Here is a 19,672-nt window from a genome sequence, read left to right as displayed (position 1 = left end):
ATTGATTTCCAGATAAAAATATGTTTTTGAGGAGGACACTTCCCCACAACCCTCAGGGCATGGGTTTTAAGTTATGCCCTGGGGGCATATAAGGCTTTTCTAGAAGGCGTTGTCGTAGAAACTTAAAAACAGGATCATTCAAATGGAAATTCAAAGGGCTACTGCCCTTTTTAATAGTCGAAAGTGATTGGAGGGCAACTAGCCTCCCCTCGAACCTATCATTCCCTTAAACATATCCAATCAAAATTTTGAGATAGCCATATTGTTCAGCGTAGTTGATTTCTAGATAGAAAATACATTTTTGAGGAAGACGACTCCCTTACAACCCTCAGGGCAAGGGTTTTAAGTTATGTCCCTGAGGAAATATAAGAACGATGTTGGCACAATGTATAATTTTTTTTATGCAGGGCACTTCATACGGAAGGGGTCGTCTTAGAGACTTCAAAACAGGTTCATTCGATTGGAAATTCAAAGGGCTAGTGCCCTTTTTAATAGTTGAAAGTGATTGGAGGGCAACTAGCTCCTCCCCCATGGCCATCATTCCCCCAAAAACATCAAATTGTGAGACAGCCATTTTGTTCAGCGAAGATGATTTCAAGATAGAAAATATGTTTTTGAGGAGGATACTCACCCACATCCCTCAGGGCAAGGGTTTTAAGTTATGCCCTGGGGGCATATAAGGTTTTTATAGAATGCGTTGTCACAAAAACTTCAAAACAGGCTCATTCGATTGGAAATTCAAAGGGCTAGTGCCCTTTTTAATAGTCGAAAGTGACTGGAGGGTACCTAGCCCCCTCCCCCCCTCACGCCCATTTTTCCCCAAAACACATCCAATCAAAATTTTGAGATAGATATTTTGTTCAGCGCAGGCTAGTTGATATCCAGATAGAAAATATGTTTTTGAGGAGGAGACTCCCCCGCAACCCTCAGGGCAAAGGTTTTAAGTTATGTCCTGGGGGCATGTAAGGTTTTTATAGAAGGCGTTGTCGTAGAAACTTTAAAGCAGGCTCATTCAATTGGGAATTCAAAGAGCTAGTGCCCTTTTTAATAGTCGAAAGTGATTGGAGGGCAACTAGCCTCCCCTCAAACTCATCATTCCCCTAAACATATCCAATCAAAATTTTGAGTTAGCCATATTGTTCAGCGTAGTTGATTTCTAGATAGAAAATATATTAAAGTTTTTATAGAATGCGTTGTCATAAAAACTTCAAAACAGGCTCATTTGATTGGAAATTCAAAGGGCTAGTGCCCTTTTTAATATTCAAAAGTGACTGGAGGGTACCTAGCCCCCTCCCCCCACCACTCACGCCCATCTTTCCCCAAAACACATCCAATCAAAATTTTGAGATAGCTATTTTGTTCAGCGTAGGCTAGTTGATATCTAGATAGAAAATGTTTTTGGAGGAGGAGACTCGCCCGCAACCCTCAGGGCAAAGGTTTTAAGTTATGTCCTGGGGCCATATAAGGTTTTTATAGAAGGTGTTGTCGTAGAAACTTTAAAACAGGCTTATTCAATTGGGAATTCAAAGGGATAGTGCCCTTTTTAATAGTTGAAAGTGATTGGAGGGCAACTAGCCCCCCCCCCCACGCCCATCATTCCCCCAAACACATCCAATCAAAATTTGAGATAGCCATTTTGTTCAGCGTAGGATAGTTGATTTCCAGAAAGAAAATATTTTTTTTAGAAGGACACTTCCCCACAACCCTCAGGGCAAGTCTTTTAAGTTATAACCTGGGGGAATATAAGGTTTTTATAGAAAGTGTTGTCGTAGAAACTTCAAAACAGGCTCATTCGATTTGAAATTCAAAGGGCTAGTGCCCTTCTTAATAGTCAAAAGTGATTGGAGGGCAACTAGCCCCCCATCCCAATAATTACCCCAAACACCTCCAAACAAAATTTTGAGATAGCCATTTTTTCAGCGTATTTGATTTCCAGATATAAAATATGTTTTTGAGGAGGACACCTCCTCACAACCCTCAGGATCCGGGTTTTAATTTATGCCCTGGGGGCATATAAGGCTCTTGTAGAAGGTGTTGTCGTAGAAACTTCAAAAAAGCCTCATTCGGTTGGAAATTCAAAGGGCTAGTGCCCTTCTTAATAGTCGAAATAGGGCACCTAGTCCCTCCCCCCCTACGTCTATATTCCCCCAAACACATCCAATCAAAATTTGAGATAGCCATTTTGTTCAGCTTAGGCTAGTTGATTTCGAGATAAAAATATATTTTTGAGGAGGACACTCCCCCGCAACCCTTTGGGCAAAGGTTTTAAGTTATGCTCAGGGGGTATATAAGGTTTTTTATAGAAGGCGTTGTCGTAGAAACTTCAAAATAGGCTCATTCGATTGGAAATTCAAAGGGATAGTGCCCTTTTTAATAGTCGAAAGTGATTGGAGGGCATCTAGCCCCCCTCCCCCACGCCCATCATTCCCCAAAACACATCCAATAAAAATTTTGAGATTGCCATGTTGTTCAGCGTAGTTGATTTCCAGATAGAAACTATGTTTTCGAGGAGGATACTGCGCCACAGCCCTCAGGGCAAGGGTTTTAAATTATGCCCTGGGGACATGTAAGGTTTTTATAGAAGGCGTTGTCATAGAAACGTCAGAAAAGGGCTCACTCGATTTGCAATTCAAAGGGCTAGTGCCCTTTTTAATATTCGAAAGTGATTAGTGATATTTTTTGTTTTTGTTGTTATTTAGACCAGGGCACTTTGTATCGAAGGAGTTGTCGTGGGAACTTCGAAAAGGGCTCATTCGATAGAAAATAGAAAGGGCTGATGCCCTTTTTAAAAGTCGAAAGTGATTGGAGGGCAAATAATCCCCCTTCATTCCCACCCTCCCACGCCCACCCTCCCATTTGCCCATTATGTTTAAAAACTAAATGTTGCCTGAAGATTAAATCAAAATGCACTGTGATAATGATAATTCCCAATAAGACATTTCAGCAGTATCCCAAAAACGACTGAGGATATTATGTTCAAACTTTTGAGGCCACTTCTGCTCTTAAAATTTAACCAAATCAAAATAGCGTAAGTGTATACAAGCTATCAAAGAAAGTAAACAGATTTTTTATTGCGAATGGTATCAAGTTTTCCATTTCAGGTCAACTAGAGGAGGCATGAAACTAAATTAAACAGTACTATTTGTGTCTAGATTTTTAAAAGGGAGTAGGTTGTTAAAAATTGCGGAAAATTTTTCTCCAGCATACAAATAGCAGGTCAAACTATAAAGCCTTAAAAAACGAAAAGATTTAAAGTATTATTTTCTTTTTCCTGAAAAGACTATGTCAATATAAAGCGAACAGTAATTAATTAAAAAAAATTTTTCCACAAAATAAGGTTTTTAAAATAAATAAAGAACTCCATTAACAAAAAATGAGCATTGAGCAACCATGAACAAACTCCATTGACTCAAAACGAGCAGAAATTAACATAAGTTGGGCGCAAAACCCTTATGCCTTCCCAAAGCCAGAACAAAATTTGCACTTTGTTAAAAAAAAATATAAATGAATGTGCATTGTCATTTTAATATACATATATTGATATTTAGTAATCAAAATTTTAAAATTATTTGACTTATTAAGGTTATAAAAGTAAAAACATTTATATTTTTTTCAGTAAAGTGCAAATTTTTGTTCTGGCCTTAGGAAGGCATTGGGGTTTTGCGACAATGCTTTGTTCAACCCGACAATGCTTTCTAAAAGAACCTTACATGCACCCAAGGCATAACTCACAACCCTTGCCCTGAGGGTTTTGGGTGGTTGTCATTCTCAATGAGCTAATTTCCAGAACTTTCAACTTTGTTGAACAAAATAGCTATCTCAAAATTTTGATTGGTTATGTTTGGGGAAAAGGTGGGCGGCAGAGGGGGGTTAGTTGCTCTCCAATCATTTTTGACTATTAAAAAAGGCACTAGCCCTTTGAATTTCCTATCGAATGAGCCCTTTTTGAAGTTTCTACGACAAGGCTTTCTATAAAAACCTTATATGCCGCCAGGACATAACTTAAAACCCTTGCCCTGTGGGCTGTGGGGGAGTATCCTCGTCAAAAACATAATTTTTTATCTGGAAATTGACTACCACGAACAAAATGACCATCTCAAATTTTTTTTTATGTGTTTGGAGAAATGGTGGGCGTGGAAGGGGTGATAGTTGCCTTCCAATCACTTTCAACTATTAAAAAGAGCACTAGCTATTCCTATTTCCAATCGAGTGAGCCGTTTCCGAAGTTTCTACGACAACTCCTTCGATTCGATGCCCTGGTATGGAAAAAAATAATACACTGTGCCAACATCGTTCGATACTTAGCCAGCGCTATTGCTCCACCTATAATAATACTTTAAATTACTTTTGAAGGACCAAAGTAAGCTCTTACGTCTCGGCTCTTCCGGAAGCAAGAGCTTGGAGTTCATTTTCAAAGGAACAAAATCAGTATCAAACAATTCGTGGTAACGAACTGTAAGTAAGGATCGACCCGGCTCATTAGTAACCGAAGCTCTAAAGTACGAAGTATTGATACCAATAGATAGATCAAAAGAGTAGGATACATCAATGTCTTTTTGGGGTAATTTGATCAACCCAGTGGTCCTATAATATATCGCAAGAGGGCTCATTCGAACAAGAGTTAAAAGTTCTAGTGCTCTTTTTAAGTGACCAAAATGTTGGGGTGCAACTAGGCCCCCTCCCACGCTCATTTTTTCCTCCAAGTCACCAAATCAAAATTTTGAGACAGCTGTATTGTTTGGCATAGTCGTAACATTTAATAACTATGTCTTTGGGGATAATTCAATCCTCCACAGTCCTCGGGGGAAGGGCTGCAAGTTATAATCTTTGCCCATTGTTTACATACAGTATTGATTATTGGGCAGTATAAAGACGTTTTCAGGTGGTATTGTTTCTGGTTGGGGGGGGGGGAGTTATCTGGGGTTACGTGGGAGGATCTTTCCATGGAGGAAGTTTTCAAGAGGTAAGGGATATTTCTATGAAGGGGGCACCGAATATCCTAGTACTATTTAAAAAACGATCAGAAATTTAAAAAAAACAAGTTTTTTCAACTGAAAGTAAGGAGCAACATTAAAACTTATAGTGAACAGAAGTTATCACGTAGGCCTATATGAGGCGGATTGGCCCTTAAGTTTTTTTTCCTATAATAACCTCTTAAAAAAAAGTCATTTTTTATATATACATTACAGGCCTATCAAGAATTTTTTTAACTTCTCGCCTGACTCTGTGTAATATTATTTCCATTTTTCTTCCATTTTGATGTTGTTTTCCTTCCCTCTCCCCCCCCCTCTCCCTGTCTTCAACCTGGCAGCAAAACATACTTTATAGGAAAAGAAAAACTTTGTCGATCTGATTACACAAGTCTATGAAATCCAAGCTACTGAACGTTTTCTGAGATGTGGCACAGATTAGATTATGTAGGTGTTGAGATTTTTCAATGGGAGCTGGCGTTTACCCCTCCCCTGTAAAACACCTCCACGGAAATCACCCCCTGGAAATACCCCTCCCCCCACATAGAGAATATATCCCCTTTTTATTTCACCTTTTGTTATAACCCATAAGGTTTAATCGGTTGTAATGAATTACTGCAGTGGGAGCTGGTGTTTACCCCCTCCTTCCAAAAATATTCCCTCGGAAAACACTCATCTGCGGAAAATACCCCAAAATTTTGACGGGATACCTCTAGGGAAAAGAGGAAGGGGGAGGAGGTTGGTTGTCCTTTGATCATTTTGACTCTCAAAAAAGAACTATAAGTTTCAATATCCAATCAAATGAGCACTCTGCAAAGTTAGCCTAATACGACCATCCCTTCCACTGAAACCTCATATGCTAAAAATGAGTAACTTGCATCTGCTACAACCCTTGCCCCAAGGGCTATATTGAACAAGATGGCTATTTCAAAGTTTTGATAGGAAGCATTTGGGGAAAAAGAGGCGGGGAATGATTTCCTTTTGATCACTTTCGACTCTTTAAAAGGGCCCAAGAAATTTCCATTTCCCATTGAATGAGCCTCCTTAAAAGCTTATGCGACAAAACCTTCCATAAGAATTTTATATGCTGACAATGGGCAACTAGCAGAGCTTATAGTGCTTTCTCTGAGGGCTGGGGGGAGGGGGTTCAAATCCAGACCCATTGTTATTTGACATTTCAAATATTATGAGCAAAATGACCAACTCAAAATTTTGATCAGAAGTGCTTAGAAAACAAGGGTGTGTGAGGGGTGGCTTGTTACCGTCCGGTTACTATTGACTTTTGAAAATAGGGCTAGAACTTTCAATTTCAAATGATCCTCCTTCTAGATTTAGACGGTCAAAACTTCTATCAAGCCTTATATTCCCCAAGGATATAACTTAAAGCCCGTACCCCCAGACTCTGTGGGGCTGTGTTAATCCCGGAGGCATTGCCATATAATCATTGGATGATTTTGGACAAAATGACTATCTCAAAATTGCCATCTGATTCATTTGGTGAAGAAAAAGCATCAAGGGGGGGTGCTATTTGCCCTCCGATCATTTTTTACTCCTTAAAAGGGAATCAAAACTTCCAGTTTCTAATAAAATAATCATCTTCCGAAGTTTATACAGACACCTTTTCTACACAAGCCTTATATGCTCCCGAACATAACTTCAAACCCTTGGCCGTGGGCTCTGAAGGTTGTATCCACCCCGAAAGTATTGTTTGTAATCTTTGAACTATTTTGAACAGATTGGCTATTTTCAAACTTTGATAGGATGTATTTGGGGAAAAAAGTGGGCGAAGAACGGGGGGAGTGGCAGGAGATGGTTACCCTCTGATCACTGTCGATTCTTAAAAAGGGGACAAGAGATTTTTATGTCCAATTGGGTGAGCCTCCTCCGAAGTTGATACGACCATACTATCCCTAGAAACTTTATAAGTCAATAATTAGCAGCAAGCATAACTTACAGCCCTTTCTATCAGGACATAGGGGGTTTCAAACCCAGAGCCGTAGTTTTTTGACATTTAGACCATTTTGAACCAAAAGACTAACTCAAAATTTTGATAGAGGTATTTAAAAAAAGGGCGTGTGGGGGTTGGCTTGTTGTCCTATCATTAATCTTGGGTTTTAGAAATGGAGCTAGAACTTTTAATTTCCATTTACATTAGCCTCCTCCAAGATTTATGTGACCACCCTGTCTATCAAACCTTATATGCTCCCTGGTTATACGCTAGCTGCCGTTGATCACTTTTGATTCTTTAAAAGTAAAATCAAAATTTTAATTTCCAATCGAATGAGCATACTCAAAAGTTTATGGGGCAGCCTTTTTCATACGAACTTCATGTGTCAACGAGCATAACTTACAACCCTTTTCCCCGGCCTCTGAATGTTTATCAAGCCAAAGACATTTTATATAATCTTTGGACTATTTTTAACGAAATGGCGATCTCAAATTTTTGGTCAAATGAATTTGAAGAAAACAGGGTGCAGGGGCCTGTTGTTTCCTGATCACTTTTGACTATTAAAATACTAAACAGGCATTAAAATTGTTTTTTCTATATTTCTAACAAGGACATTGGCTTAAGAGACTTGAAAAGAGTAAGGGAATCGGAGTTTTACTCCGTTTGAGATGCAAGGACTCAAAGTTTAATATCCAGAAAATTAAAAAGATAATTATAATCTGCCAAGATAGATGTGGTGTTGTATATCAAGTGTCCAGACTATTCAAGACCAAATTAGAGAACGTAGATGGCGATAAAATGTAAAATCATCTATCCAATGCAAATTGCAAATTTTAGTGGAAGCGAATACAGTATTCTGCTTCAAAATGGCATATTAGCTCCAAAAAGGATAATACATTACAATTTTATATTACTAATTTAAGATTACTGGATAATAATCACACAAATGTCCAAGGATTTACCGCGAGTCTTTGGTTGATTTAAAGACAAACAATGGATCCCAGGCTAAAGCAAAACCCGCCTTAAAAGATGTAAAAAGAATTAGAAATTGTCATTTGATTTACTGAAATAAATGAGCCTAACAGACAGAGAAAAACGCAGAAAATGAAAATAAACAATTTCCTTCAGCAATTACATTTTTTTTCAATACTACTAACGATCTCCTTACAAATACCTGCCATCTAATATTATAATGGACTTATTCATTTTACCAGTCATGACAATGAAAATGATATTTAAGCTCGTCTAAGGTAGAGATTTCCTCGACTTTAGATGGCTTTCTTAAGCAATGCTGCAGCGTCATGTTCAGGCATTTTTAAATTTGTAAATGATTCATAAAATAATTTCATAAAGAGACATTCCCAAAAGAAGAAGCTTTTTTAAAGCCTAAGCAAGGTTGAGAAGATTGTGGCGGCTCTCCCATTGGAATGTTCACTTGAAAAAAAACCTAAATGAATGAAAATCCATTATTGTGTGTCTGCTCTGCAGTGGCCTAATATTGCCCTTATCTAATGCCTTAGACTTTTCACACTGCGTTTAAATGAGTGAGCCATTACGCCATAACTGGTCTTTGCTGAAATTTCACAAACAAAAACTTGAAAATTATTTTTAGTATCTTTTATTTTATAATGCTTTCACCTGTATTTTTTTTATTATTCAGCAGTAAAGACGGTTAAGCAGAGGCCTCGATCGAAATATTTACATATTTTTCTTCGATTTTTTACTGGCTGGTATTATCCTCGTTCTCTCTTCTTTACGGCTCTTTCGTTTTGTCATGATTAGCCAGTAGGATCTCAGAAATGACTTCAGTCTGCTATCAAACAATCAATAAATTAAAAAGGTGATCAGGAATCAAAATATATAGTCTCATCAAACATACACACAACAAGTACATAAATGAAAATATAAATCATAAAGTGAGTAATAATTATAATGCATACCAAGTCATATACACACCAACACAAATTACAAACAAACAGGGGTTTGGCTATTTAGCCTTCACTACCTGTAAACCCAAAACCCTTCTTAGGGCTAATAATGATGCCTGGGGATTTACAGAATCCCCCTCACGATTCAAATATAAGAAAAGAAAGCCAAATCAAAGTAAAAAAATTAATTAAAGTGGATAGCCCCTCCCCTGCAGGTGCAATTTCATCCTCTTCCTTCAGCCATGGTACTAATGTCAGCTACCTCAGTTGCCACTGCCCTCTCCAAATGGCTCTGCATGATATTTTTAAGGGCTATTTCGTCGTTTTTGGGAATCGAGAAATATGTGGATTTTGGACAATGTGATCAGTTCTTCAAAACTTTGACAGAAACTAAAACTAAAATTACTCCAACTGTTAAGATGACTTGAAAAAAGTAATGAAAAAAAGAATTAACGTTTAATATGTAATGATTTTAAATCTTTTAAATTTCTGCAGTTCAAGGTTCCAAATTTTATTTATATATATATATATATATATATATATATATATATATATATATATATATATATATATATATATATATATATATATATATATATATATATATATATATATATATATATATATATATATATATATATATATATATATATATATTTGTTATATAGTTTTTCTTATATAAGATAATTTATATTTTATAATTAAAAAAATATATAATTTTAAAATAGTCGTCTATTGCTCTTCTCTTCCCCTTCCTTGTCCTTCCTTCACCACTAAGGTAGCCATTGGTGTTTCAGATGGAAGACAAGTGCCTAAATCTGGTGTTTTTACTATTTTGCAAAGTCCACTCACACCAAAATTTTTGAAATGGCTTGGTCATTTGTTTCCCTGTTCTTACTTACACTTACTTGAATGTAAGAATATCCGGTAAAAATTTATCGTATAAGAGAAAATTTTCTAATAGTTAAGTACTATCATGAGAAATAGAATAGACTGCTAAAACAATGTAATTCTTACTTTATATCATGCAGCATGCTTCTATTAAACATATTATCATGTTTCTCCATTGTCTACTATATTTATAAATCATTCTTATTGATATCTTAAGTTCCTTTGCAATCAGATAAAGCGAAAGCTTTTGACGGATCTTGTATGTCAGATTCAGATTCAATCAGGTTTTATTTTAAAAAGAAAACGGAATAAATTAAATGAAATGACACTGCTTTGTGACACAATCGACGTTGAGACCCATAAACGTAAAGATACGTCACTATAATGCAGAATGGCTCTCACTTCAATCCTCAAGACAACCACACGCCTCCTCAACATTTACTTATTAATATCTTAACTATAGGGTTCCTGTCACACTCCCCGGAAGCTCAATCACCTCATCTATTTAACTACAAAAAAATTAAATTCTAAACTTATTTAAATCCGAATTAAATTCTAGCTATTTGACCCTTCACTAAATAATTCTTTAAATTATTTTTGAAGGACTAAAATTAGCTCATACTTCTCAGATCTTCCGGCAGCAAGAGCTCGGGCCTCATTGTCAAAAGAAAAAAATTAATATTATATTAGGAAAAAACCTTTATTGGGAAATGGAAGGGTACAACTTTTTCTTATTAAAATCTTTTGGTAAAATTTAACCTTCATTTCTACCAAGACCTCACTATACTCAAGCCGTTAAATTTTATTCATATTTGGCCAAAATCCAAGCAAACTAACCAGAAAAGGGGTGTAGATTGGGGAGTGTAAGCCCCCCAATACTTTGAGAGACAAATTTTTTCGGATCTTCATTTTAAAAATAGAAATAAAGTGCCCCTTTACTGTAAGAGGCTTCAGATCCAATCCTTTCCGAAAATTTAGAGATGTTTACATGTATCCTAACAAATGTTGTTATATATTTGGCCAAAATCTGGGCAAATTCACCAGAACAGGGCTGCATTTTGGGGCGAATATGCCCCCCAATACTTTGAGAAACAACTTTTTTTGCATCTTCTTTTTAAAAATAAAAAATAATCCTTACCCTTCCTTTTTCATTTTCATGAATTAGTGACCCTATACTGGAAGGGTCTTCAGATCCAATCCTCTCCGAAAATTTAGAGATTTTTACATGTATCGTAACAAAGTGGTAATTTTATAGTTTTGGTATTATTTTGCTAGGTAAACACACAACTTTAAGCGTCTTTCTATGCTCTTTCAAAAATATACTTCAAGTTGCTTCCTTTGCAAATTCCATTATATGTTCTTGGGGGCGCTTAAATAAATCATCCTCTTCCTTATTATTTGCTTGAAGAAACTGGGTGCTCAAAATGGCAAAAAAAAAGAATTTAAAAAATCAAAAAAACTAAAATTTACCCAAGCCGGTATGTTCTGGTCTAACCCCAGGCCCGGTGGTGCCAAAGAAGGAATGGTATTTGCCCCTCCTAGATTTCAAAAAAATTCTTTTTCGTAATTTTATTGAAAAATCTATTTTTTGGTATTTTCGTTGAAAACATTAAAAATTGTCTTGTAAATTCGCAGTGGTTGGCCCCGTCGAAAGGGAACTTGTTAATAAAAGTAGTACTATTAAAGTCCTTACTGTATACAAATATAATGATCAATTTCCTTACAATGCAGCTCCTCCCCCTTCCTTACAAGTTAAATATAGCCCTAGGACATATGCCTGGGAAAAATATTATATTTGGAAAGAGAATAAAATAAGGAATCTAACGGTTGTATGTGTATTATATTAGCATGCTCCCTTTTGATGCCGTAAATGACAATACTTTTGTCGTCCCCCCCACCCGAAAAAAAACCTCCCTATATGTCCGTGAATTGGTGTAACTGTCTAACCCATTTCCCTTCAAAAACTTTAAGATGTTCCGATGAATAAATCTATTTCTTCAACTCTTTCCTATATATCCTAATAAAATAAAGTCATTATACACATATACATTACAGGCCTATCAAAAATGTTCTTACATTCTCGCCTGAACTTGGACATAAACGAATTTTCTTCCATTCTTTGATTTCTCATACTCCACTACTCTAATTTTGTGTCTCAGATAGAAATAAAATATTTTATTATTTTATATCCACGGCAGTTATCTAAATACACTACTACTCTGCGTGACTCTTTGCCAGTATGGCAAGGTGTCTGACATGAGATTAAATGAAAAAAAAAACTGAGTTTTTTCAACTGAAAGTAAGGAGCAACATTAAAAATTAAAACAAACTGAAATTATTACGTATATGAGGGGGCTCGCCCCCTAGTCAACACCTCGCCCTTTACGCTAAAGTTTTTTTAGTGCTTACAAAAGAGCAATCTATTCTAATTAACCGGCCTTTGTGATTCAGGGGTTTGTGATTCGAACAAAATTTAAACTGTAGCGCAAAGAGCGAGGTATTGACTAGGGGTAAACTCCCTAATACACTTAATAAAAACATACAAATATAGGAGTTCGTTACGTAAGTTAAATTGTATGTTACGTCAGAAAAAAAATTCGAGAAAGGCATACAATTAATATGCAAATTCCATTCTAATTGTTCACATACGGTGAGCCAAAATCAAAGCTGCATTAATTCAAAAACATTCAGAAATTAAATTAAAAAAAACAAGTTGTTTTAACTGAAAGTAAAGAGCGACATTAAGACTTAAAACGAACAAAAATTATTCCGTATATGAAAGGGGTTGTCCCCTCTTTAACACCTTGCTCTTTACGCTAAAGTTAGACTCTTTCTCACAACTCTATTTTTAAAAAAATAAAAACTTTAGCGTAAAGAGCGAGGCGTTGAGGAGGGGACAGCCCCTTTCATATACAGAATAATTTATGTTCGTCTTAAGTTTTAATGTCGCTCCATACTTTCAGTTAAAAAAACGTGTTTTTTTTTATTTATTTCTGAATTTTATTATCCCCTAGTCAATACCTCGCTCTTTGCGCTAAAGTTCTAATTTTTTTCGAATCACGAACCCCTGAATCACAAAGGCCGGTTAATTAGAATAGATTGCTCTTTTGAAAGTACTAAAAAAAATTTAGCGTAAAGGGCGAGGTGTTGACTAGGGGTCGAACCCCATCATATACGTAATAATTTCTGTTTGTCTTAAGTTTTAATGTTGCTCCTTACTTTCAGTTGATAAAACAGTTTTTTTATATTTAATTTCTGATCGTTTTTTAATAATGCTGGGAAATCCGGTTCCCAGTTCACAAAAATGTCCCTTCCCCCAAGCAAACATCCTCCTTGGCAAGATCCTCCCCTGCCAAAAAAAATCCATCCTGAAAAGTCTGTATACTTCCCATTAACCAATACTATATGTAAGCTATGGGTAAAGTTCATAACTTGAAGCCGTTCCCCCGGGAACTGTGGGGGATTATGTCAGCCTCAAAGACATTTATTATATTTTCGACTATGCTGAACAAAATGGCTATCTCAAAATTTTGATTGGGTGACTTCAGGAAAAAAATGAGCTTAAGAGGGGGTCAAGCTGCCCTCCAATTTTTTGGTCATTTAAAAAGGGCACTAGAACTTTTAATTTTCGTTCAGATGAGCCCTCTAACGATATTTTAGGACTTCTGGATAGATACAATTACCTATCAAAAATGTTCATACATTCTCGCCTGAACTTGGACATAAACGAATTTTCTTCCATTCTTTGATTTCTCATACTCCACTACTCTAAGTTTGTGTCTCAGATCAAAATAAAATATTTTATTATTTTATATCCACGGCAGTTATCTAAATACACTGCTACTCTGCTTGACTCTGCCAGTATGGCAAGGTGTCTGATATGAGATTAAATGAAAAAAAACTGAGTTTTTTCAACTGAAAGTAAGGAGCAACATTAAAAATTAAAACAAACTGAAATTATTACGTATATGAGGGGGTACCCCCACTAGTCAACACCTCACCGTTTATACTAAAGTTTTTTTAGTACTTTCAAAAGAGCTATCTATTCTAATTAACCGGCCTTTGTGATTCAGGGGTTTGTGATTTAAACAAAATTTGAAATGTAGCGCAAAGAGCTAGTCATTGACTAGGAACTCCCTAACATATTTAATAAAAACATACAAATATAGAAGGTTGTTACGTAATTGAAATCGTAAGTTACGCCGTAAAAAAAATTTGAGAAAGGCATACAATTTATATACAAATTGTATTCTAATTGTTCACATACGGTGAGCCGAAATCAAAGCTGCATTAATTCAAAAACCTTCAGAAATTAAATTAAAAAAAAACAAGTTGTTTTAACTGAAAGTAAGGAGCGACATTAAGACTTAAAACGAACAAAAATTATTCCATATATGAAAGGTGTTGTCCCCTCTTTAACACCTCGCTCTTGACGCTAAAGTTTGACTCTTTCTCGCAACTCTAATTTAAAAAAAATAAAAACTCTAGCGTAAAGAGCGAGTCGCTGAGGGGGAAGGGACATCCCCTTTCATATACCGAGTAATTTCTGTTCGTTTTAAGTTTTAATGTTGCTCCATACTTTCATTTAAAAAAACTTGTTTTTTTTTATTTAATTTCTAAATTTTACTATCCCCTAGTCAAGACCTCGCTCTTTGCGCTGAAGTTCTAATTTTTTTCGAGTCACGAACCCCTGAATCACAAAGGTCGGTTAATTAGAATAAATTACTCTTTTGAAAGTACTTAAAAAATTTAGTGTAAAGGGCGAGGTGTTGACTAGGGGTCAAACCCCATCATATACGTAATAATTTCTGTTTGTCTTAAGTTTTAATGTTGCTCCTTACTTTCAGTTGATAAAACAGTTTTTTTATATTTAATTTCTGATCGTTTTTTAATAATGCTGGGAAATCCGGTTCCCAGTTCACAAAAATGTCCCTTCCCCAAACCCAAAGCCAAAGTTGTTTGACTTGTCAACTATTATGAGCAAAATGGCAAACTCAAAATATTGATGAGAAATGCTTAGAAAAAAACGGTTTTTGGGGGGAGGCTTGTTGTAGTCCGATTACTAATGAATTTTAAAATAGAGCTAGAACTTTCAATTTCCAATCAAATAAACTTCCTTCAAGATTCAGACGATCAACCCTTTTATCAAACCTTATATAACCCCCTGGATATAACTTAAAACCCGTACCCCCAGGCTCTGTGGTGGCGTAATAACCCCTGTGGCATCACTGTATGATCATTGGACGATTTTGAACAAAATGACCATCTCAATATTGTGATCGGATTAATTTTGGGGAGAGATTGCATGGGAGGGGAAGCTATTTAGCCTCCTATTTCTTTTGAATTCTTAACAGGGAAATAAACCTTCCAGTTTTCAATGAAATGAGCATCTTCCAAAGTTTATACGGACACCTTGTTATTGCAAACCTTATATGGTCCAGGATACAACTTGAAACCTTTGCTCGTTGGCTCTGAAGGTTGTATCAGTGCCTAAGGTATTGATTATAATATTTGAAATATTTTGTACAGATTGGCCATTTTCAAATTTTGATAAGATGTGTTTTGGTAAAAAAAGGGAAGAAGAAAGGGGAGTGCTCACCCTCAGATAATTCTCGACTCTTAAATAGAAACAGGAAATTTTGATTTCCAATTCAATGATCCTCCTCCAAAGTTGATGTGACCAAACCTTCCATAAAAACTTTATTAGTTAGCAATTAGCAGCTAGCATAACTTACAGCCCTTTCTACAGGGTGAGAGGTTTCAAACCCAGAGCCATAGTTATTTGACATTTGGAACATTTTACATCAAATGACTAACTCTGAATCTTGATCGAAAGTGTTGAAGAAACAAGGGTTTGAGGGGGGTGGCTGGTTGCCCTATGATTACTCTTAAATCTTAGAAATGTAGATAGAACTTTTAATTTACAATCATATTAGCCAACTCCCAGACTTATGCGACCAGCCCTTATGCCAAACATTATATACTCACTGGTTATAAGTTATAACCAATTATCCTGGGTTTTGTGGGATTATGTTAACCCTAGAGGCATGGCTTTATGATCTCTGGGCAATTTTGAACAAAATGACTATCTCAAATCTTCTATAGGATGCATTTGAGAAATAAAGGGTATGGCGGGAATTTTGTAATTGGATGAGTATACTCAAAAGTTTATGTGGCAACCTTTTTTATATGAACCTTATAAGTCCCCAACCATAATTTACCAATCTTTCCCCCCGGCCTCTGAGTGTTTAGAGGCCGGACCAACTGCATTTTATATAATCATTGGACTATTTTAAAAAAAATGGCTATCTCAAATTTTTGGTCAAATGAATTCGAGGAAAACAGGGCTCAGGGACCTGTTGTTTTCTGATCACTTTTGACTCTTAAAATGCTGAACAGGGACTCAAATTATTTTTCTACACTCTAACAAGGACACTGTCTTAAGAGACTTTAAAAGAGTAAGGGACTCGGAGTTTTTACTCCGTTTGTACTCAAAGTTTAATATCCAGGAAATTGAAAAGAAACTTATAAGCACCCAAGACAGATTTGGCGTTATATATCATGTGTCCAGACTTTTTAAGACCAAATTGAAAAGACCACTTTTTAAGACCACTTGAAAAAAGCCTAAAAGAATGAAAATCCATAATATTGTGAATCTGCCCTCCGCTGTCCTAATATTGCCCCTTATCTACTGCCTTAGACTTTTCACAATGTCCTTAAATGGGCAAGCCATAACACTATCAACTTAAAAAGACATGTTGTTTTAACTGAAAGTAAGGAGCGACATTAAAAAATAAAACGCACAGAAATTATTCCGTATATGAAAGAGGCTGTCCCCTCCTCAACTCCTCGCTCTTTACGCTAAAGTTTTTCATTGTTTGAAAAAAATAGAGTTGTGAGAAAGTCAAACTTTAGCGTAAAGAGCGCGGCGTTGATGTGGGGACAGCCCCTTTCATATACGGAATAATTTCTGTTCGTTTTAAATTTTAATGTCGCTCCTTACTTTCAGTTAAAAAAACCTCTTTTTTTAGTTAATTTCTGAACATTTTTGAATTAATGCAGCTTTGATTTTGGCTCACAGTACATGAATAATTAAAACGAAATTCGCATATTAATTTTCCTTTTTTTGGCTAATTGGCTTTCTCGAAATTTTGTTCTGACGTAACTTATGAATTAACTTACGTAAAGAATTTCTATAATTGTATTTTTTTATTACATATATTAGGGAGTTCGCCCCCTAGTCAATACCTTGCTCTTTATGCTAAAGTTCGAATTTTGTTCGAATCACACACCCCTGAATCACAAAGGCGGGTTAATTATAATAGATAGGTTAATTAGATTTTGGCTCGCCGTACATGAATAATAAAAACGAAATTTGCATATTTATTTTCCTTTTTTGGCTAATTGGCTTTCTCGAAATTTTGTTCTGACGTAACTTACGAATTAACTTACGTAACGAATTTCTAAATTCGGATATTTTTATTACGTATAGTAGGGAGTTTGCTCCCTAGTCAATACCTAATTCTTTACGCTAAAGTACGAATTTTGTTCGCTAAATTTCGCATATTAATTTTCCTTTTTTGGCTTATTGGCTTTCTCGAAATTTTGTTCTGACGTAACTTACGAATTTCTATATTCCTATGTTTTTATTACGTATATCCCTCATATACGTAATAATTTCTGATCGTTAAGTTCTAATGTTGCTTCTTACTTTCAGTTGAAAAAACTGTTTTTTTTATTTAATTTCTGATCGTTTTTTAAATAATGCTGGGAAATCCGGCGCCCCCTTCATAGAAATGTCCATTACCCCAAGGAAACATCCTCCACGGAAAGATTTAACAAATAAAAACTTAGTGTGGTAAGACGCAAAACAGCCAGTTCACAGGGTGACGCCAGATTTCTCACAGTAGCTCAGTAGTTTTTTTCTTGCAGTTTTCGCCTTGGCATCGTCACTGATTTTTGCGCTTCACTAGGATGTGCCCTATTCTATCATATCGGGTGCTGAGTAGTGGCACAGAAACTGGTCTTCCTTCTAACATTGAAGGCCTTGGTTCCCCCTTCCGTAATTGGTTATCAGAATGTATCGTTTTAATTCCCCTCTAAAATCTACTAGTGTCATTTCCTTTTCTTTGTCAACCACCATATTGAATAGTGTACAAGCATTGACGACAGCCATGTCTAACAGGCGCACGAAAAGAGCCCAATACCAATTCTTTCCTCTAATAGACACAGCATACTTGCTGACAAGTCAGTCACGTAGATCAACTCCACTCATGTACCGGTTGTATTGCCTGAGTGGATGCGGCTGCTGCACTGCCGTTTTTACCATCTGTCCCTTAACTCTTCGTTCAACCGGTTTTATTGGATCTAGGCTGAGATGGTTGGATGCAACAGAGACAACGTTATTGTCCTGCCATTTTACGACCAATATATTGTTGACTGCATCAAACCGATAATCATAGGCTCCACGTTGCTCCCTCTTAAAATCCTTGCTTGAAGGGAGAGGGCACCTTGCCAATCGGTTTTCTCCAACCGTCCCAGTCGCTCGAAATCCAGCTCCTTTCAGATCACACAAAAGCTGATGACTTGTAAAGAAATTGTCAAAATATACCTCGTGGCTGTTGCGACACGTATTTTGTTAGCTGATGTAGTGAAGTCAAAGTTTTCCTTATACGTCGCATATCTAACCTTTTCACGAGAAATGAGGCAAAAGAATTTATCGTCTAGAAACAAAGCCAAAACCTCTACTGGTGTTTTTCCTTCTATTGCTCCTCAGGCTTTCTCAAGACATTTCGGCTTCACGGCTTTGAACTGCCTCTTCTGTGGCCCACCTCTCGAAGTTGATGCACCCTTATCTTCTGTGAGGATGATGTTGTCGATGTCTTCAAATTGTTCTTCTTCGAGTGGACCTGGTCTGAAATCTACTTCTACAGTTCCCGGGACATCATTTACAATCGGAGCCGCCGTGTCGTCGTCATTTCCTTCATATTCATCAGATGCTTGATTGGGATTAGGAGGCAGGACAACAACCTGAATATCTTCACATGCAAATTTTTCGTCTTCTAGGAGGTCTAGAGCTTTGCTAAGTGAAATGCAGGGGTTTCTTGTCTTTATTTTCAGAAATCTCGAAGACGAAGAAAAATGTATAGAAAAATTTAAAGATATTTTTTCCATGGCGAATAAAGGATGATAAAGAACCCACATTATTATTGTTACTTTTACTTATACCTGATCAAATGGGGAAAAAACGGATTACAATAATAAGAGAAAACAAGAAAAACAGACATGGATATCACAAGTAAACTAAACGTATAGGTGAACACTCGGAAGAAAATTGCAGAGAGAATTATGACTGAAACCAGAAAAAGCGTAGTTCCCCAAGTTGTCACAACAAAGAATCAACCAAAGAATTTCATTAAATTTTTTTTTATCTCAAGTGAAATTAGCAATAAAAACCTAATCCTTGAAATTTCACGTACAAAAAGCAACCCTTACATTCCACTGTCCTATAAATATGACATCAACGTAAAAAGAAGTAAAACTTTACTTACTTGTCAGGTCTGTTTTTATTCAGGAAACGGTTAAATATACAGTTGTCCAACTGCTATCAAAGTCACTACTGTCTGGGGGAGCTCTAACTATTTTTTACTGAATTTTGAAAACTACCGTTGTGCAATTATGCTAATTATGACCTCAATAACACCACTGATCTGATATTGAATGATCAACTGACCTAGAAAAATTAACCTAGATAGCTTGTTCATCAGGGACGCCTTTATCACTAAAAGCAAATTGTTTTCAGTGTAAATTTAGCCACAAAAAATTAAAACCAGCTGTCCTATAAATAGGACAGTGGGCCGTAACGGGTTAAAAAGGGCACTAGAACTTTTAATTTCCGTCCAAATGAGCCCTCTGACGATATTCTAGGACTACTG

This window comes from Artemia sp. Qi Xiang Cuo, chromosome 1 (genome assembly GCF_049724085.1).
Source record: "Artemia sp. Qi Xiang Cuo chromosome 1, ASM4972408v1, whole genome shotgun sequence".
NCBI classification, from domain to species: domain Eukaryota; kingdom Metazoa; phylum Arthropoda; class Branchiopoda; order Anostraca; family Artemiidae; genus Artemia; species Artemia sp. Qi Xiang Cuo.
The sequence above is the reverse complement of the archived record's forward strand: the minus strand, read 5'-3'. Positions refer to the sequence as shown.